At 36.0% G+C, this 21,257-nt stretch overlaps 1 protein-coding gene across 6 annotated transcripts in view; it reads right to left on the reverse strand.

Annotated features, from left to right (window-relative positions):
* LOC145675520 (ubiquitin-conjugating enzyme E2 W) overlaps nt 1-21,257 on the reverse strand; it is a 146,237-nt gene that overhangs the window by 98,582 nt on the left and 26,398 nt on the right. For 3 of the 6 annotated variants that reach the window (XM_081745998.1, XM_081745992.1, XM_081745997.1), the window contains exon 1: nt 8,066-8,223. The exons of 2 other annotated variants lie outside the window; for them this stretch is intronic. The gene's annotated coding sequence lies outside the window, so the exon portion shown is untranslated. One more of the 6 variants, XM_081745993.1, reaches the window with a different exon arrangement.

Consider the following 21,257-nt stretch of genomic DNA (forward strand, 5'->3'; position numbering starts at 1 on the left):
TGTTTCAGAAGATTTTATTCCGGGGGCTGGTGGAGATATCTACGTATAAAAATCCTTTAATAGAAGTACAAGTACGCGTAGAAGTGGCAATTTTATCAGTAACTAACTATTGTTTCATGGTCTTTCTCGTTCCGAACCAAGACAGAAACGTGTCAGCCTTTCTCGATACTGAGTTTTGAAAAGATTCTGATTTGACAATAAAATTTACCTTTTTTATCCTTTTATGATGTTATTCGAAGATAAACCATTTTTTAAATGGGAAAGTTACATAGGCCTCCTTATTTGTTGAAGTGGCGCCAGTTGTTCTGAAAAAAGGATATCAGAATAAATGGGAAAATCTTGCCTTTCGTCTGTACTGACGGTATTGACAAATGTTCCTATCGAAGTAATTACGGGTTCAGTCGAAACTAAGCAGTCGTTGCTGGAAGATTGCAGTCGTGTTGTGTATTGTGCTCTGTTAACCAAACTTGCTTAAAAGTTATAATTTTAACCACTTGGTTTGACAGCTCTTTTGTGGGCCTCAGCCTTTCTGGTGTTGCCACGAGACGAGACAGAACCATTCGATACTAGACGAGACGGACACATCTTTTCTAGACGAGACGACACAGCCAGAAGTCTCGTCTTGTCTCGTTTTGTCTCACGGCAACACTAGACTCTCTAGATATATCAGTGCAAGGTATGACAACGTTCCTCACGGAGCACATGTTAGCTCTGAGCCTCTTTCTTTCACTGATGTTTGTTTACGTAGTAGATGAATATATAGAGAGTAACAAAAGGATGAGATATGAGATTCTTCTGAAACCACATTAAAATTGTAGCAGTATTTGGAGCTTGTCATAAATGGATTTACCGGGGAACTAAAATAATTCTGGGAACTGATCATACAGCATTGATATAAATAAACATGAAAACAAGTAAATACAAAGAACTGAAATCGTGAATTGTTTTCAAAATACAGAAATCTCGAAGGAATATCTGTTTAGGCGGCTTTAATTGTAAAGGAATTTTGAATAAATTTGCATTCCCTGAATTCTTATACATAACAAAATAGAAATCTTCCTTTTAGCGTACGAATGAGATGCTTTAGGAAATTAGGTTAAGATAATTAAAATGATACTGTCCTTTACAAAATTTAAGGGGAATACCATGATCGAAAAAGCATGAGTCAAACTATAAAGGTCAGTGGTAGCTTTTGTCATTTCTTACGACCACTACACGCACCTTATTGTGAAAAATTTATTCGTATTATAAAACCGATATCATTCAATAAATGTCAAATTTAACAGATCTTGAGAGATGAAATGACAAAAATTGTCATTACCTCTGTCGCATAAGATATTCTAGCTTTGGGACCCATGTTATTATATGACTTTCAGGATAAGTGCCAAGGAGAATATAAATCCCAAGTTCAAAACGTAAGGAAAGAAACCGGCTGTTCGTGCTTCAAATTATGAAAAATGTACCAAAATGGTTGAAATTATGATTTTGTATTTCTTTACGAGAAAGAAGAATAAAAATAAAAATTGGAGCAATTCTAATCATGTATGTATAAGTCCACTATCTTCTTCAAGTTACTAAACTAACTTCAAGTGTTTCAACCATTTTTGACACATAACTCGAAAACTTTTAGAGATATTAGAGGCAAGAATACGTGGTTGATAATGAGCTTTTTAATTATGTCACAATACTTTTGAACTTTACCTTATGAGAAATGGCATATTCCAAAATTAATTCAGTACCACCCTAACCTGAATTTTACCAAATGATTAGCGAAAGTGATACGGTGTGCATCGTCCAGGGATTAATTCCCGGTGTGGCACTCAAACATTTCTGTGTTGACCAAATATCGAGAGAAAAGTTGGGAAACTAAAAGATAGCGGACTTCAATCTAGACAGCCGGCGACGTTGGGTGTGGTTGTGCTTACTACTAACATAAGCCCGCTGCAGGCTCAGATCACAAGGGACTGTTGCGCCAGGATTATATATATATATATATTGGTGTTATTATTTTACCTTACATTCTCTCAGTAGCGTAAGTAAGGACGAATGGGCCTCCCCGCAAAAATGTTAAACGGACCCCCTCTTTCCACATTCATGAGTCACGTAAAATTTACAGAGAACAGTTTTGACTTTCTATGTTCTATCTAGTGAGTCACAACTTGCTCATATGCAAAAAATGAGCATTATTATTATTATTATTATTATTATTATTATTATTATTATTATTATTATTATTATTATATTGTGCTGTAGTTTTCGTCTATTCTGCTATACCAAATTCGAGAGTCTACGACATCCGACATTTTTAATGAGGTGTGGTCATCCCACTTTTTGTTGTTTGGTTCGATGCTGGTTTCACTGTTCTTTTCCCATCTTTGAAATACATAAGCACGGCAAATCGCGAAAACTCGACAAGTCGCGTTGTTTCCGAAATGAAGCTCCCAGCCACTTAGTCACCTTGATATATCGTCGTCCTTCCCCATTCAAGGCACAAGCATCACACTGACTAATCGAGTGAGATTCTTGTCGTGTTTGGCGCGCGGTTGTGTTATGCCTTGTAGCTCTTATCTCAGCCCGATGATTTCGTTGAAAAAGTAGCGAGTGGTCATAATGTTTTCGCTGGTCAGTAAAAGTTTTGTTGGCATTTAATTTACTAAATAGTCGCTCAGGTGTTACCGTCTTCATAGGTAAAAATGAGATATAGTTGGAACATCACATAATTTTTAACATCTTAACATTATAAAGTTTAACTTCGAAACTGAAATGGACCTCTTTCTGTTCTGGGCCTCTCAATGTTGCTGGCCCTGCAGGCCCTTTAGTTGCGCCACATCATTCTCTATACTCAGAAGGATAGGGACAAATAGAAAAGTCAAAATTCATTTTGTCCATTTTTCATGCATCATACACTTCAGAAAAAAAAATCATATAATACTGATATGTAAGAAAATATTAGTATTGTTTGTTTGTTTTCTGTATACAAAGAACCATTTAGGTTCTTTTTATCTCATATTCTGGTAATAATCAAAAAAAGAAAAGAGTTTCATGTGATAAACGTACGAAAGATAATTTGTCAACGCGATGCGAATGACGTTCTCTGCAACCTAATTCCCGTTTTTCGTACAAAAACTCTATTCCTACCTGCAAAAAGAAAATATTTATGTTACTCATCAATGGTTGAGGTTTTGCCCTGCGGCTGAACAACACAGCTTGTATAAATAGACTCTGACTGACTGCAGGTGCACGAAAAAAAAAAAACTGTTGGATTCCTCTCCCCGCCCACTTCAAGTGTGGATATCCTGGACACATTCAAACTGAGCGGTACGATCTTTCAATTCTTCCCAGTAGAGGTGCCAGCAGTGATTGCTAAATGAAAAAGTGAGCATCTGGTGGCGAAAAGGCGAAGTGCTCGGACAAGGGGGAGTTCACAGGAACCTTAAGTTCGAAATCTTTTGTTGTCGCAAATTGTGTCGAGGAACTTGCTTAAAATATATAAAACGATAATCACGCCTGTTGTTCTGTAGGGTTGCGATATATGATAGCTTACTCTCAGGGAACATAGACTGAAAGTTTTTTTTTTTTTTTTTTTTTAAGAGTAACGGGAAAGGCGAAAATTTCATAACGAATAACTACATAATTTATACGGTTTACCAAACATTGTTAGGGCCATCAAGTCTAGGAGGCTTAGGTGGGCAGGTCATGTAGCTAGAATGGAAGAAAGTAGAAACGCTTTCAAAGTCTTGACTGGAAGACCAATCGGAAAACGACCAACAGGAAGACCTACACGCAAATGGCAGGATAATATGTAGACTGACTATAAAATCCGTGCTAAGTGCCAAAATGAAAATGTTGAGTAAAAAGCCCAGATTTTACTTCACAACTGAACGCGCATTCTTCTGGCGATTATTTGAACTACTTCTCCAGTGAATACTAGATAGCCCGTTTTTCACTGAGCAGTGTTAGGCACATAGCCTACATTCTGACATTAAACTCAACTTTTTCCTTTGGCACTTAGCACAGATTTTATTTTCAGTCTACATATTACGATGGATCTCGCAGAAACAGGAATAAAAAGCAGAAACTGGATCCAGTTGGTTAAGAGTCTTCATCCCGGCGAAATTAAAATACCGCTAATTTTACAGTAATTACGTGATATCTTCAAATAGATAAAAGATAATCGAAATGTGGAACAAGAGCGCCCTAGACAATATTATTTTACATGAGATACCGTTATCACGACTCACTTATCTGCTTTCGATTTCGAGCCATTTTGAAAATCGGCATTTATTTTCGCGTTTCTAAACAGCTGAAAACGGAAAGCCACTAGGTGACTTGTGATAACGGTACCTCACGCAAAATAATATTGTCTAGGGCGCTCTTGTTCCATATTTCAATTATGTTTTATCTATTTGAAGATATCACATAATTACTGTAAAATTAGCGGTATTTTAATTTCGCCGGGATGAAGACTTTTAAAGACAGAAGCCAGTGGAGCCTCTGTGAACGCAGCCTTCAACCTCTGGGGTTCTATAAGCCCGAAGTTTGCTTCTCCGCAAATACAAAAACATACGATTGTTTGGAGAACTAATATTGTCAGGCGGAAGAAGACAATCATCATATATACAGTACTATACAATCTTATAAATTAGTATAAGAAGCGAAATACTGCAGCGCCAATATTTAAGGTTAGTTTAAAGGGACAAGTTTTACCGATAGATGTCACTACATTCTTCGTATATCTCTCATGTATTTTCTACCTTTCACAAAAATTCACGATTTTTCTTATAAATTTCAAAAAAGAGACATCAGACTTTTAGAGAAGGAACTTCATAACTTATCGAAGACAACAATCCGTGCCGATTTTTTATTTAGAATTTTCTCCATTGTTGAAATGGCTTGATCGTTGAAATGGATATCCAAACCTTTAACAATATAACTATTTCAACAATGAACAAAATTCTAAATAAAAAATCGGCACGGATTGTTGTCTTCAATAGGTTATGAAGTTTCTTCTGCAAAAATTTGAAGTCTCTAGGTCGAAATTTGTAAGAGAAATCTTGAATTTTCATGAAAGGTAAAAAATACATAAGAGAAATACGAAGACTGTAGTGACATCTACCGGTAAAACTTGTCCCTTTACACCAACCTTAAAGTGGGATCCGAATTACGCAAGATACTAGGGTTTGAATCTAAACTGTTTCAGAATTCTACCAAGGACAATGCAGATTAAACGGCTGTATCTATGAAACTGTAAAGCATTAAGCTGACCATAAAGTTGATGGCAGCCTGTGTTATAAAAATGAACTCGGAAAACTAAACTGGTATAGTAATTTATTATTCTAATAGTAAAACTTGTTAAGATAATCAGCATGATTTTCAGTTAGTGAACAGAGCAGTCAAAGAACATAACTAATAAATGAAAATTCTCAAGATTTGCATTACAATTCGATTAAATACAGTTTTGGTGGTACCTACTTTGCTATCTGGCATGTGGTAATGCATAATACTAATTTAACAGACAAGAATTAAACTATAATACTGGAGTTCATTGTTAGAGTTTAATGCCACTTTCCATCAGTGAGATTATGTGACACTACCAAGACTATATATTGCTTAAAGCGAGAATTGAATCCAGGCACGTAGCCAAGGAGTGGGTCCGGGAGGTCCAGACTCCCCCCTTCAAAACAAGAAATGTGAAAATTAAGGAAAGATTAAACAAAAATTAACAAAACGAGAAAAAGAAGAATCAGTGTTAAAAATGAAAAGTTACAGAAAGCGTTTGGTTACTTTTTGTTACGAGGAGCTTTGTGTGAAGGAAACGGGGGCTCAAGTTAAAAGTGGATATTGTAACGGAGCATTCCGAATTTCATCTAGCTCCATGCTAATCCTATGGACTACAAATGATGATCGATAAACCGGCTCGATCAGATAGACTCTAAGATAGAACTTAAGAAATGCCCACCATCACCAATAATATGAGCCTGGCAACATAGATTTCAGTTACACTTGTTAAAGAAATTTTCAATTTCGCAGGAACACGAATCTATTTTATAGAATGTCTTTACTGCCGAAAGGGATTTCGTTGCTATCTTGACGGCATAAGAAGACAAGAAGAACCAAGTTGGAATGACCTCGGAAGATTATATCTTTTTCAAAGCTTTTTAAAATATATTACTCGAAATTTCTTCATAGTTTGTTATTAAAATCTCTCATTTTATTGTCCCAACAAACCAATATAGGTATATTGCTAGTTTAGTAGTTCAGACTGATCGACACCCTGGTGTACTAGGTATAACCACAGTATTTCATGTCACGCCCTCCTCCCCCATTACGAAATCCTGGCTAAACGAACCAATATAATTATGTTTCCAGTAAAACAGTTTAGAATGATCGAGCCGCTAGAGTGATAACCACAGTACTTCGTCACGGACCCCCCCCCCTATTACGAAATCCTGGCTACGTGCCTGATTTAAGCATTACACGAGTTCTGTCAAATAAGAGTCAAGACTCCATTAAACGGGATAAACTTGATAAACAACACTAAATGGGGGTTGAACCGGTGAACACATGATCATAAAACTATGAAGGAGTTTGCGGCCTATGAGTTTACAGTCAAGAATGAAATTTAAAAGTAAAGAGGAAATTAGAGGATGTAAAATGAGACTATTTATACACTTTTAACTTAACATAATTTATTTCGAGACTATAGAGGCGAGACCGAGACGAAAATATTTGACTCGAGGCGAGGTCGAGACTTATTTGTCGATCGAGACTCCATGCAATCTCGGCTCGATACCTTCTCTAGTGAATCCGCCACTGTATGTTATCAAATCTTTAACCACAACATTGCAAATAAAACTAATCTGAATATTTTGCTTCCATTCCAATACATTTCTCCGTAAGAAGGTTCTAGAACACAGTTCCCCTATATAGATTAGTGGTTAGGTTAGTTGCTTTCTGTACCAGTTTAATATTTAATTCACATAATATTGTCGAGCGAGCGTTAGCGACTGAAGACGGGTTAGAACCCCGGAGGGCACGTTGTTTTCTGTCTTTATTACAGTTAAATGGGAAGGGGAACCTGTGTCCTAGAACCTTGCCCTTCTCCGTAGTTTGTGTTTAGAACGTTTTAGTTTTACATTATATTTGCTCTCTCCTGAAAATAATAATAATAATAATAATAAGTGCGTTTTCATGGATTACTTTAGTTACAAATAAAATAGCAGTGGAACGTGAAATAAATGCCTAACTGCTATTGTGATCAGTGGCGGCACGTGGTGGAATTCACATTGGTAAGCTTTCTTTTCTTAGGGTGCGGTTATACTGTAATTTTCCTATTCATCTTTCCCTTTTCCTACTCCAACGGAACGGAAAAAGCAAAACAAATTGATTGTAAATTGGACCTGGTGATACCGCATACCGAATTAAGCTTCGTATCTCCTTTCTTCTTCATAAAACTAACATGTTTGTTTCCTTTTGAAGTGGACGATCAAGTGGACAGTCCTTTACTGACTACTCTCTCTCTCTCTGTCGCACATACAAACACACACATACACACACACACACCAAGAGAGTTCTGAGTGCTCAGTGATTTTTAAAACACAGTAGCTGTTATTCTCTTTATTGTTAATGTGCAATTGCTATCTGAGACGCAGAGGCCTGAAGGTATTTGCTGCCAATCTTGATTTTGCTATAAGTGAGGAAAAAAACTGATCGCTAAACTGGAAATAAACATGCTGTTTTATGAAGGGTGAGTCAAGACAGGAAAATTCAAAAGGATGAAGTAGGCAAATGTCGGCATAACTGTACCCTTAATCTGAAACTTCAATATTTACCGATGTGACTTCCCTCATGAGTCGCCACTGATTGCGATAATTATTTGTATTTTAAAAATCGTAGCAATTATGATTCGCAACAGCCTAATATTCTACTTTGCATCATATACATATCCCCATATAGTAAATTCTAACGTGGAAAGATATATAAGAAATCTGTAATTGCTGGTTTTGCACAAATACCCAAACTCAACATTGAACTGCACATACAGAACCTAAGGTTTCACGCTTACCACACTTATCGCTATGTTTGAAACCGAAAAACAAAATACACTATATAGCTATCATTCACATCGTGAAAACCGGTCCCTAACATAATGCAGATTGGTTGCACCGACACAATTTCTATGCACATTCGATCCGGCCACCACCAAATAGAAGCGCACTTCTCACTCACACAACCACTAACTACCCATCACAACAGCCACCAGCTGTTCCAGACCAGAGGCACCCAACTGGAGATCGGTTTACTCACACGATTCCGACGTTTCGCGATCTCGCACGATCCTTGCCGAGAGCACGTGTTTTTTCAATCGATTATGACGTAACACAAGGTACAGAATTGTTGCTGCTAAGGATACTTAAAATCAATACAATCAATTTTTTTGAAACTCTTGAACAATACTAAGTTAGTATCAGGGGAATAGTTCCAAAACCCCCACCCCATTACAAAAAAATCATGAAAATTACTAATAAAATTTATAGATTATTGTTTGAATGGTTCCCAAAATAGTTTAATGATATACGGTTATATGTTTAATCGAAAAATTTTGCAGTTCACAAATGTTTGCGTAAATGAATCCTCCGACAGGAAAAGATGAAAGAAGACTATTTTTATTTTCAGAATCTACTTGTCTAATTTCAATTATTAAAAAAAAAAAAAAAAAAAAAACTCAACAGTTTCTTTTTTTTAGACTCTTACCTTATTGCCATCAGGGCAAGGGTGCCGATTCGGGGGGTGAGGGGGGCCCGGCCTCCCCCAAAGCTAATGTGGGCCCCCTATTGTATTTATGAGTATACAATATTTGGCATAATTTGAGCGCAATTTGTCTTAAAATCTTCATATATATATATATATACTTTCTGCATCCAAATGCCCCCCCCCAAATTTACAGAGAAATCCGCGCCCTTGCATCAAGGTCATGAAGGAGGTACAACTAATGAAACAAGCGTGTTCCGTGCCACATTGTGAAATTATGGTGGGAATTATGCATTTCCAAACCAATGGGAATGCACTATTGAAACCACATGTCTTAGGTTAATAAATCACTTCCGGTTGCAACAGACTGATAAAATAGGAGATGGAACCAGAAAAAAATCTCGCTACCTATTGCCGTTTTTGCACTAAGGATAGGGTGACCAAATCGTCAACTATAAAAAATGGGACACCTTTTATTTCTGGATAGGTTGCTCCCCTAAATATCTTTCTCCGTTCTCTCTCTCTCTTTTTTTTTTTTTTTTTTTTTTTTTTTTGTATTTCTCACAAAAAAGGGCAAATTTACACTTTTTCGTTTTAAAACCTATTGAAAAGGTTGTGGAATTAATTAGATAACAAGTAACTATCAGCAGCTAACAAAAATGAAATATTTGAAAACATTACTAAAAATATATGAACACTCAAATCTGTCACCGACAGGATTTATAATTACTTTCAGCATCGGATTCCAACTCCTTTTATTTGCATTTTGTTACTTTTAAACATTATTTCACTTACAACTAGTTTTGTTTTTTACTTTCACTTTTATAGTTCTGTAGCTTTGTTCCCCTTTCGTAGTGTGTTACATCTTAGTCAAATCACGAAAACACTGTACTGTACTGATGATAGCGCCTCAATCTTTCATCGCCCGAAATAGAGAGTAAAAACAGCTTAAATTTGTTCTCATAAGACTTTCACCCCCTTGCATTGTCGCCTGCGGAGTGGGGAGGCCTAGGAGAGAAAACAGTGCAGCTACCACATCTAATATCGCAAACGTCGTAATGACGTTGCTCTGTAATTAGACACATTCCAATATAATCACATAGCTTAGAAAATAATCATATAAATTAGGAAATGTTAGCAATTCGAAAGGTTTTTTTGTACCCAATGTAAGTAAATACGGGACATTTTGGCATCCCGGGAGAATTTTTCGGGACACCGGGAATGATAGTGAAAAAACGGGACAATCCCGTTTTTACGGGACGGTTGGTCACCCTAACTAAGGAGCTTCCTGTTTTTGTAGAAATACAGAGTAGACACTCACTCCATATTCGCAGATTCTCGTTATTGCAGTTTTTTCTTTAAGGTGAAACAATGAAGTCGTCAATTTCAGCCACATCCGGTTCGAATTGACCTAAAAGAGTCAAGATAAAAATATTCTTGGTATGCTGAATCCACACCAAAGATCATTTCTCGCAATCTGATACCGTTTTTGCTCTATGGATACATACTGAAACCGACATGCTAGATTTCCTACCACTTCCGGTTTAAGTAAAGGGATACGGGTGTATATGGAACCGAATGTAGGAACAATATGTTTTACCGTCAATCTCTTGATACCCGCCGATAAGCAAACGTAACAAGACATCCCGCTCTTACGCATAGCACAGTCTGGAAGTCTAAAAGGATCGGAATGGCCTAAGATTGCATCTGATACATGTTATAGATCATTTCTTCAACCGAAATGCAGTTCGTATATAAAGAACGTCGCTTTCTAGGTGTGGTGGCCCGTGCGATAAATACAAAGTCATCGTTTAGTAGATCTTGCAAAAAACGCCCCCGATTACTAAATAACCAACCAGAACCCTCATTTCAAACCATTGACAGTCTTGTCAACTCCATATGGAGTCTTAGTTGCCATAATTCTAAATGCTGTCCTTTAAGTTAGTGCTCGATTCCCATTTCCCAAGACCAGACTCTTTGTTCTTACATTGCCTGACATCTGTTTCATATTAGCCATAGTATTAAAAAAAATGCATTGGGTGTTAAGACGTTGCAATCCCGCTAATGCGCTTAAAAAGAGGTTTGGACGGAGGAAGGGATGCTGTTATAAAAATAAGCATGGAAACTTGAAAGAAATTTGTCGATTTGCACTTCTATTGATTAAACGCACTATACTTCTGTGATATCAAGCACCGAAAGCAAATACTGTAGTATTGGCCTTATAAAATAATCAATTTCATTCAACACATACAAGGTGATTCTTTATAGGATTTACAACTTCAATCAGTTATAATTCTTTATTGGAACCACATACACACTTGGTTTATATATCATTATACTGCAAAACACTTCAAGTTTTTTTCTTGTGACAAATCCATTATGCTTCAATATGTGCACCTGCGGTCATCCTGGACACATCCCAACGAAAGTCGATTTCTTGTCAAACTGTAGTCAGCATTTTGGGGGAACGTGCGCGATGTTTCAGTTCATTAACATTATCAGGTAGAGGAGGGGTGTACAGTGGGCCACAGAAATTCTTGATGTACAAAGTCCGCGAGTTATGCCACCAAACTAACGCCTGCTCGAAGATTAATTACGTCTCGTAGAGTAGCTAGAACTGCAGAATGAAGCTGCCACACCTGTTAAAAGAACAAATCGTAAAGTGTGCTTTTGTGCAGGAATGAGGAGAAATGCTGGCTGACGAAATGATAGAAGGGAGTCTTTGGATACTTGTACTCACAGTAAACAGCACAATACCAGAAAAAAAATATACTGACACCAGAGGCGCCGATGAGTAGATAACAGTCAGGGGACTTAAATAATCTTATAATTAACCCAAATGAGGTATAATATAACCAAGTTAACTTACTTCAAAAGACTATACATATATGCGTATCAACTAATATACGAATAGATTATGCGGTATATGTATTATTTTTTTAAATAAACACAAAACCTTGCGCTCAGTTTAAAGACTATTGACAGTAGTCCTACCTGCAAATCAAAGTATGGATTGATCATTCAGGGGAAGAACCCAGCTCCTAATGAAAATTTTGGGGGCCTAACAGGGCATGAGCTCCTAGGTTCCGGCACCACTGATTGATACGTAGCATTACTTCGAAAGAAGAACTTGTCTGATTTCATTATTCATTAAATAATTTTTGAAAATGCTAAATATTATTATGCAATAATATATTTGTAAATATTAACAATGCAAAATTTGATAACACTTAAACGAGTTGGAGAACTTACCCGTATTAATCGTATTTCTCCTTAGGTTGCAAATATAACTGAGGGTTCGTGATTTGTTTAATATTCGTGCAAAAACTTACACATTGAGAAACAAGGAGAAAAGAGGAAAATATAGTGTCAATAAACAACGATTTAAAAATGCACGAAATTAACGGTTAATATCAAATATAGAACCATTAACAGAATTAACTCTGTAATGCGTTTTCTCCATTCATTTTCCTTCCTTTATTTTCAGGATTACATCACTGAGTTTCTCCACTGGAGATTATCTTTCATTTAGCAGCATCCAACTGGAGCTCAGCCTTCTAAATGAAACATTTTTAAAAGGGTAAACGGCGAAGGCGGGAATCGAACCCGGGCCACCGTTACTTCTTTCGGCTCGTCTAAATAAACAGCCTTTTCTGTTCGCTCAGAACAGTAGCTTGTTAACTGTCAGATTGATTGACAAAACACTGGAATATGTAGGGGGGCATTATATCACTGTATTCACTAAATTATCAACATTACAGATTTTCTAAAAAAACAAAATACAAAACTCCTTTATTTTGAATCAAATACGGCGCGTGTATTAAACTCGTAAACTAAAGACAAATCAATTGCTGCATAGTAATCGTGCTTAAGTGGTCAAGGCGTTCGACCAGTAATCTGAAGGTAGTCAAATCAAATCGGATCCACAAACGATCAGTACTTTTTTTACTTTACAATTTTTGGTGGCGATTGATCGGCGATGACACACGTTTCATTTTCTTCTAATATTTGAATACTCGGATGTTTCAATACTTGAACTATCAAATCTTCAGGAATAATAATACACTAATAATTATAATTATTATTATTATTTCATAGAAGATTAAAAGTTAGGAGCTTATTATTGCTCAGAGCATAACATTACAACCAGAAATGTAAGATTTGGCAAGAATATTTCGGTTTTGTTTAGTGTTGCTCACGAGAAGAGGAATTTCTCATCTCGTTTCTGATGCAAAACAAACAAAATTGAGACGAGAGTTAACATTTTACATTTAAGACGGGACAAGGCTAACTCAAATTATCGTCTCGCTTTGAAGATGGAAAAGTATCGTAAACATTTCTCGTTTTATCTCGATTCTCGAAATAGTGTATGTCCATTCTTTAAGTAACAATTGCTTTGTAGACTGAATCTTATACGCTATTTTGTTACTTTGTATTTCGGAACTCATTGAATTTATTATGGTCAGTGTGGGTATTTTTGTAGCAAAGCTTTTATAATTATTTCTGCATATTCTAAAAGTTAATTATATGCCTTACTCTTCAGTGATATTCAGTTATTTTCCTTATAACGTACAGCAGAATACACTGTATATGACGCTTTGGTTTAAAATTTTGGTAGTTGCAGAGATGTCCTGGAGATGTCCTATTGCAATGTAAATAACCGTACTGAAGTTATGAAAAGAATATATTGCTGCATATATTGTATGACGCACAATTATACCAAGTATCGGCGTAGCAAAGTGATTAAAATCTTTGTCATGAGTAAAGGGTTCGATTCCTGTTCGAGCCATACATTTTTTGCTTTAACCAATAAAGTAGCCATTTGTTACTAGAAGTAAAATATTAATTCACTATGTGTTTATAATGAATAAAACAATAGAAATTTTTAAATCCCTTGTAAAATCTTCCAATGTTCCATGTTAACTACGGTAGGAACAAAATTTAATCTAATAGGTAAATATTATTGTTACTGCAGTTGTTGTGTAAATAATGCTCTGGACGCTTCGTGTCTACGTCTGTAGACAGTGTGCGAATTACAAGGGGAATGAAGGGGAAATCTTTAGTTACAGCAACATCCAGTATTAGCAAAGGGGATTTCCCCCTCAACTCCTTTGTAATTCGCGAACTGTCAACAGATGTAGACACGAAGCGTCAGTAACATTTATTACACGACTGTCGTAACCAGTGGCGTATTTAAGGAGGGCGCTTCCGGGCTTAAGCCCCCGAAATATTATTTACTATATTAAAGTAAATTAAATATCTTTGAGAATTTTTACATTTCTAGGACTAAAGTTGGCAAAGCCCCCCCCCCCCCCTCGAAATAAAAAATAAATATGCCACTGGTCGTAAAAATAATATAACTCGTGATATCAGTACCTACTGCCGTCGGTCTTCGTGGCCGAGACTGCTAGCACAACTGGTTAGTAATTATAATTACTTTTGGTATGGGTTCAAACCTGCCTCAGAGAAACTTTTTAAATTCATATTTTATTTTTTATTAAGTTTCCCCTAACACGATTTCCATTAAACTATGATAAATAATACTCAAAAAGTGATTTACTTACGTTACACGTGCAGTTTTGCTACACGAATCCATAGTATAGGTAGTAACAGTAGTAGTAGTAACAACGGGTCAGGAGCTCCACAGGGCTCGTTTTGTTCCAGCTTGTCTGCCATGATATTAATTTAATCTCAGCTGCTTCTTCAATGTTCTTCTTTAATTCCAACAAAGTGACAATTTTCTTGTATTACTATAACACACAATACATACAGTAGAAGGTTTGGACAATTTCAAACTGCAACCAATCAGAAACGTGTATTTAGTTCCTATGGCCAGAGTCGAGGGTGAAATAAAAATATACTGTTCAGAAGATACTGTCTACAATGCAGTAAGTAGAGTGGGTCGGTGGATCGCACTGGGTCATGGTGGGTCACAATGGGTCATGGTGGATGGTGTGTCGCAGTGGGTCACATGTTGACCCTCGACCATCTAATCCACTCAGAAAACTGACCCACCGACCAACTCCAACTCTGATCTGAGGGTGGGGTACTTGATTCGTTCCCAAGGCAAGTAAGCTTGAAGTGGACAACATCGTGCTCATAGGTTTTCTCGGGACACTCCAATTTCCTCCCATTTTTTCCTTCCACTAATTTGCCCATCATAATTCACTTGCTTTAATCATGGTCTCCCTTAACCTAACAGAAATAATCGTGGAACATTGAACGCAAAGATCACGAAATATCAAAAGTGATAATAACAGTATATCAGAAGTGCCTAAAAGGCATGATGAGTTGGAACGAAACTTTGTGTAGGGACAATACGCAAAAAGGAAACCAATATTTTTTTTTTATTTATTTATTTTCTGCGGAAAACTTTTAGAGTGCAAAAGCCCCTACTCAAAATTGTGAAGTAGTGGACTGGAGTGAACGTAATTGTGCACAGATATTTTATACATAAAATGAGGCAATATGTGTTTCCGTAATTTCCTTTTTTAAAAAGAAAACCTTCCAAACCTTTGATTACGAATCATCTAAAGTGCTAATAAGTATACGTCAGAAGTGCCTCAAGAAATGGAGGATTGAGACGAAACTTTTGTAGGGACAATATGCAAAAAAGTAAGCAAACATGTGCTTTTAGCTTGTGCGGAGAAACAGTGTTGGGGCTAAGGCCTCTTCCGCAAGAAGTAAATATCGTAGAAGTACGGGAAGGAGTGGATCGAAACGACTGAAATTGTGTGTAGATATTGTATATGTAAAATAAGGCAATTCGTGTTTCCCAATTGTCCCCATGTAATGTATTTCGTAAATATATTGATATCACGAGTTATATTACAGTTATCACAGTCGTTCTGTAAAAAAAAAAATTCACGCTTCGTGCCCACATCTGTTGAGTGTAAAATTACAAGGGGTATGAAAAGGAAATCCTCTTTGGTAATACTGGATGTTACTATAACCAAAGGAGATTACTCCTTATTCCACTTCTATTAAGCGGCGAAAATGTTTCCAATATTGGGAGGGAGGACGGGTAAGACCGTTCCCATGTTTTTTTAAAGCGATGTTCGAAATATTTATGATGATAAACAATACCGTGGAGGATCAGGAGAACAGAGTTTTCTTCAAAAGTGGGAGCCTGGCAGATTTGAGGCTTATTCTGGGGGATATCAATTTCATCTCATTTTCCTTTGTGGCAATCGGACACAATTCATCACATTTCTCCCCCCCCCCCTAAAAAAACACATTTCAAATCGGATTATTGGGGGTACAATCCCTCAGTTCCAAGATTGGAGGGGTATGTCCTCCTCATCATCCCGTGACATTTGTGCCAGTGCTTATAATACACACACTATCAACAGATGTAGACACGAAGTATAAGAACATTTTTTACACAACGACTGTGGTAACCATAACATAACTCGTGATATCAATTTACTTACGAAATAGATTATATTTTGTAGCCATTTACCATGAAATATTGAAAGATTATAAAACTGATTTGAATATTTCTATTGTTTTAATTCATTAGAAACATATGGAGAATTAACATTCTACTTGTAGCTACAAATGGCTACTTTATTGGTTGAAGCAAAAAACAAAAAAGTTGACACCGGTGGAAATCGAACTCGTAATCCTTGGAACGTGAGTCACAAATGCTTCTGACTATGCCACGCCGTCACTTCATAAATTTGCGCAACGTACGACATATGTGGCGAGTCGAAAACTTGCACACGCTCTTTCTCTGCTATATTAGACTACTGCGCTCTCCCAGCTTGTAATATGAACACTAAATGTTCACAACCATCTTGCAAAAAATGGCCCCGATGTTAATTTACCGAAGTCTGCTTTCTCCTTGTAAGTGAAAACGAACTTCAGGCATTTTTGGATATTGATATTTGTAATTGCAATAATAGCAAGATATGGATATACTTTCGCTGAATCAGACAACAAAGTGGTATGAGGCACTATATGTCTTTTGTTTTTTAATTTAAAGTCTCTCGACTATAGTATTTTATCGTGTGTTTCTTCGTTATCGTAAACATGTGCAATTTTCTCCATAAACGAGTAATTTTTTACTCTTCCTTAACAGATATATCTATATATATCTGAACATTAGTGGTAAACTTGCTAAGTCACTTTTTGGTCAAATTGAGTTAGAATACTTTTTTTTTAATAGACTATGTTCTTTTTTAGTGGTGTAATAATGTAAGTCGAAAGCCATCTTACTACTTTGTAACTACTTAGTATAGTTTGAAAAACAGTATTATAGATCTTAGTTAAGGAACCGGTTTATCGCTTCTCCTGTAAAATTACGAAATTATGACTTGGTTTAGTTTACCTCTGAGGTCTCGATATAAAATCATCACCATCATCATAATCAAGCATTATCAATCCACTGCTGGATGAAGTCTTCCCAAGTTTTCTCTACAACTATCTATCTTGGGTAATTCTTTTCCAGGTTACTCCCCAGTGGTTCCTGATTTTGTCACAATTTCTTGTATGCGGACATTTCCTAGGCTGTTTTTGTCACGTGGTATCCAATCTAAAATTGTTTTCGTCTATCGATCATAATTTCGTCTTGCAATATGTCCATCACATTTTCCGGTCGATTTTAAACATTATTTCATTAGTACCACTCATTAGTTGCCAAATAATTCATTTCTATATATTTGGGCTACAAATAGTTCATATCCTCTACTTTTAGAGCACAGACACGCTACTTTTTGATCTTCGGATCTGGCAACGCTAACTCAATTATTTAAATCAACACAATATAAGAACCCCCATTTGCTGTAATGGCTAGTACGCTTGATTTTGGTTCGCATGGTCCCGAGTTCGATTCCCGGTGGCGGTTATGTTCAACAACCGAAGTTTTTCGGATTTCACTATGATCAGTAACTCCACGTCTCCTTTACCCGCCCTAGCATAATCGTGAGACGTTAAACTAAAACAAAACAAACCAAAAATCAACACAATGTGTATTACTAACTGTAAGTCTTTGAATAATTGCATATAGCTATATGGTATGGATCGAGTTTGAGGTGGTCGGTGGTCAAACTATAACAAATGAAATGCATTTAGGGTGTAATTAGAATTTTAATAAAGCAGTGTTTTAATCTAATAAATACACCAGGCCTAAGGCTTAGGGAGAACAACTAGTGCTACTGAAAAGTTGTCAGTTACGTTTAATTTCAGTTACAATTTGCTTTTACATGTATTGCTGGAACGAAAACTTTGACATAACATTATAAGTAGCCCAAAGACTATGAAAAACACCGTGTTTTGAAAACATTCTTGCACCATAAAACAAATTACGAGTAATTATAAAATATTTTGCACTTTAGCTATGTTATTTGCACTATATTTATAGTAATATTTAGCAATTTATTTTAAGTTCGCAACACTGCTTAAAATAATGTAACTGCGATTTGTTGTAATTAAAACTACTGAACACTAATGTTATAATGTTCCTGCCATTTGAGTTATTAGAGATCTCCAAAATGTTGATGTTAGTGATATGTATTGTCCTTTGTTACACTGAATAATATATGTGCTTTTGTGGTTTAATTTAATATCTAAATTAGAAATATGTAGAGCTCTTTCGTGGCTAAGTGGTTAGCCTATGGCATGAGAGACCCGGGTTAGATTCCCGGCGGGAGCTCATGTGGTATAGATTCCACGTTAATTAGTAGGTTCAGTCTCATATAGCTTCGCTGCTGAACGGGACGTTAAAATCAATTTGAATACTACATTCATAAATCATGTTTAGGTTGCATTAGTTTAAGATCACATGCACAGTGATAAAGCAAATGGTCAAATAAATTACAGCATGAATTGCTTGATTGTTGTCAAACAAGAAGTAAATTCTCGAACCGTAGCGAACACCTGTTCCATTAAGTTAGTTGTCATAGTTTTGATATGAAAACTAGTCTTGTCTTCGTTACAAACAAGTTCCTTATCATTAAAGGTGGAAACATGTTTCTTCTTAATTTTTTAATAGATGTACAAGAAAAATTGAGAAATAAAGATAAAAGAGCTACTTCCACTGGAATTGGAAACTGATATATTGAGACTGAAGCTCGATATTAAATTCTATACAAATGATTACCATCTTTCCTGTGCAGGTGCGTTTGCTTTATCTTTCACTAATATAATAGATTATTATTTAAAGAAAAAACACGACACAACGAGATTGTATTCGTAGTGTTGAAGCCTTTTCTGAGTGCGAGTGCTTTTTTCCTTTCCCTTCATTGTTCATGATGGGATAACATACTATAAATGTGGCTTTTAAGGTGATTTGTTCTTTGTGGAGGAAGGGGGCGGTAAATTGCCTAGTGCCTGCTCTGACAAAATCTTATTCGGATAGATAAGATTCCGAATAAAGTACTAGAGCTGAAGAATTGTACCGTCAAATTTATTATTATAATTATGGACAATATACGTATTTCTTCACTCTGATACTTCGTTCGGAGTTTTAATCAGCATATAGTTATATATATATATATATATATATATATATATATATATATATATATATATATATATATATATATATATATAACTAAAGAAATTGAACTTTTGATGTTCCATCCAACCATTTTATTTGAACTGACGTTTCATATGTATAAATAACATATTTTTAAAAGAGAAGGCTTGACTGTTGTTATTAACCAATGCATAAATACAACATTAAAATATATTATTTTCTTATGTGTAACGAAGTTTTGACATATTTTATTTTAAAGGCAAAGTCAAATGTTTTTTCTACCAAAACACTTAAGATTCCACGGCTACTCGAAACAGTCATCACTCACTGGCTGTAATCACTCAAGTTTCCAAGAGCATATTTAAGGAATGCACAAAAATATTTCGAGTGCGGGACCCACTCATTTATATGTATCACAAGTATACAGTCTGCTGCATATTACTCAAGAACAGTACATTATGGTTAATTTGTTAATGGAATTTCTAATTTATACAAATAAGTTGAATCATTTTATGTTTATCAGTAAAGGACAGTGTAGTTTTTTTGTAACGACACTGAATTTCAAACATTTGTAAATAATAACTTATAGGCCTATACTAGTTATATAATTACAGATCACATAATGCAATAAAATATAAGGAATTAGGATAAGTGTGTGTGGTAACTACATTTATCTTGATGAAAATCTTTATTCTTCATATTTTTGTTGCAAAAATATTTTATTACCGTATTTTCTGACGTATAAGACGTGCCCCTTTTTCTATATTTAATTATGCAGAAAAAAATTTCACTGCATGTTACAGAGGTTTTGAATTTCAATTGAAAGTGATTTTTATAGTAAGAAACCTTAAGTATTTAACAATGCTTAATTAACTGTAAAATCGAACGCGTGTCTGGGACTACAACCCATGTGCATGCAGATTTAAAAAAAAAAAAAAAAAAAAAACGCATACTCACTATGAAACGGTAAACAGTGACTGCATCCCAATTATATTTACTGAGACACTTAACCATACGTAGCTGGGATAATATTTCAAGGAATGCACCAAAGAACATAGAATCGGGAATACGTATTGAAAACAAAATAACCAAAATTTCTGTATCAGCATGTAACCATCATTCCATTTTTGGACTTATTCACAACGCAAAGGAAATCGTGTTTCATATATATATATATGATCGGAGACGTTAAGAACAAACGAGAGAAGGATAGGGAAACCCACACTACCGCAAAAATACGTAGCCTAGAATCGAACAACGACCATTCGCACAAGAGATGCGCTCTACCACTAAATCACCATGCCCCCTTTCTGAAATCTCAGCTCTCATTCAGACCTCAAAGTGGAAATTTACGCTACAGCTTACGACCATAGACATTTTTATTTTAGATTTCAAAAAATCCTTTTAGATCAAACTACAGATTTCTATCTCAAATTTTGATCAATTTCAGTAATACTTACTTTTGAAGTTACAGAATGAAAAGAGGACTGGTCTTACCAATTTGTACAAAACGCCGTTCGGTTTATAATGAATTAATCTGAAAGGGAGCTCACCTTATGAGAAACCTAGCCGCTGCCACCGTTGGTGTTTTGTTGGTCCCCCAACATGTGGATAATTTATAGATATTTATGAGAATTACCAGCATCTATTGCCTTGAGCGCATCACGTAGAGGTATTACGTCCCGAGGCAAACACATGACCTGGGGTAGGGGAAAGGAAGGAAGCTGCCTGGGACCTATATCACCCGGCGTTTACCTGGTGTGAATGAGGAAAAATCTCACTCAGGATGGCTGGCGTGAAAAAGCTGGTACATCTTTTCGACTGAGTGTCCCACCTGGGACCGCTAGCACGGGCAAGCTTTCCAAAGACCAGTGAATGTGAGCAGATGCCGACGTTGGAGATGTCTTTACAACAAAACAAAGCTGTAGAAATTCCTAGGATTAGCATCAGGATCCTTCACATGGATGTTTTGAAATGGAATGACACGAAATTCTGATTCCCATTCTATCCCTGACAAAAAACACAG

This window comes from Thermobia domestica, chromosome 18 (genome assembly GCF_964235325.1).
Source record: "Thermobia domestica chromosome 18, izTheDome1.hap1.1, whole genome shotgun sequence".
NCBI lineage: Eukaryota > Metazoa > Arthropoda > Insecta > Zygentoma > Lepismatidae > Thermobia > Thermobia domestica.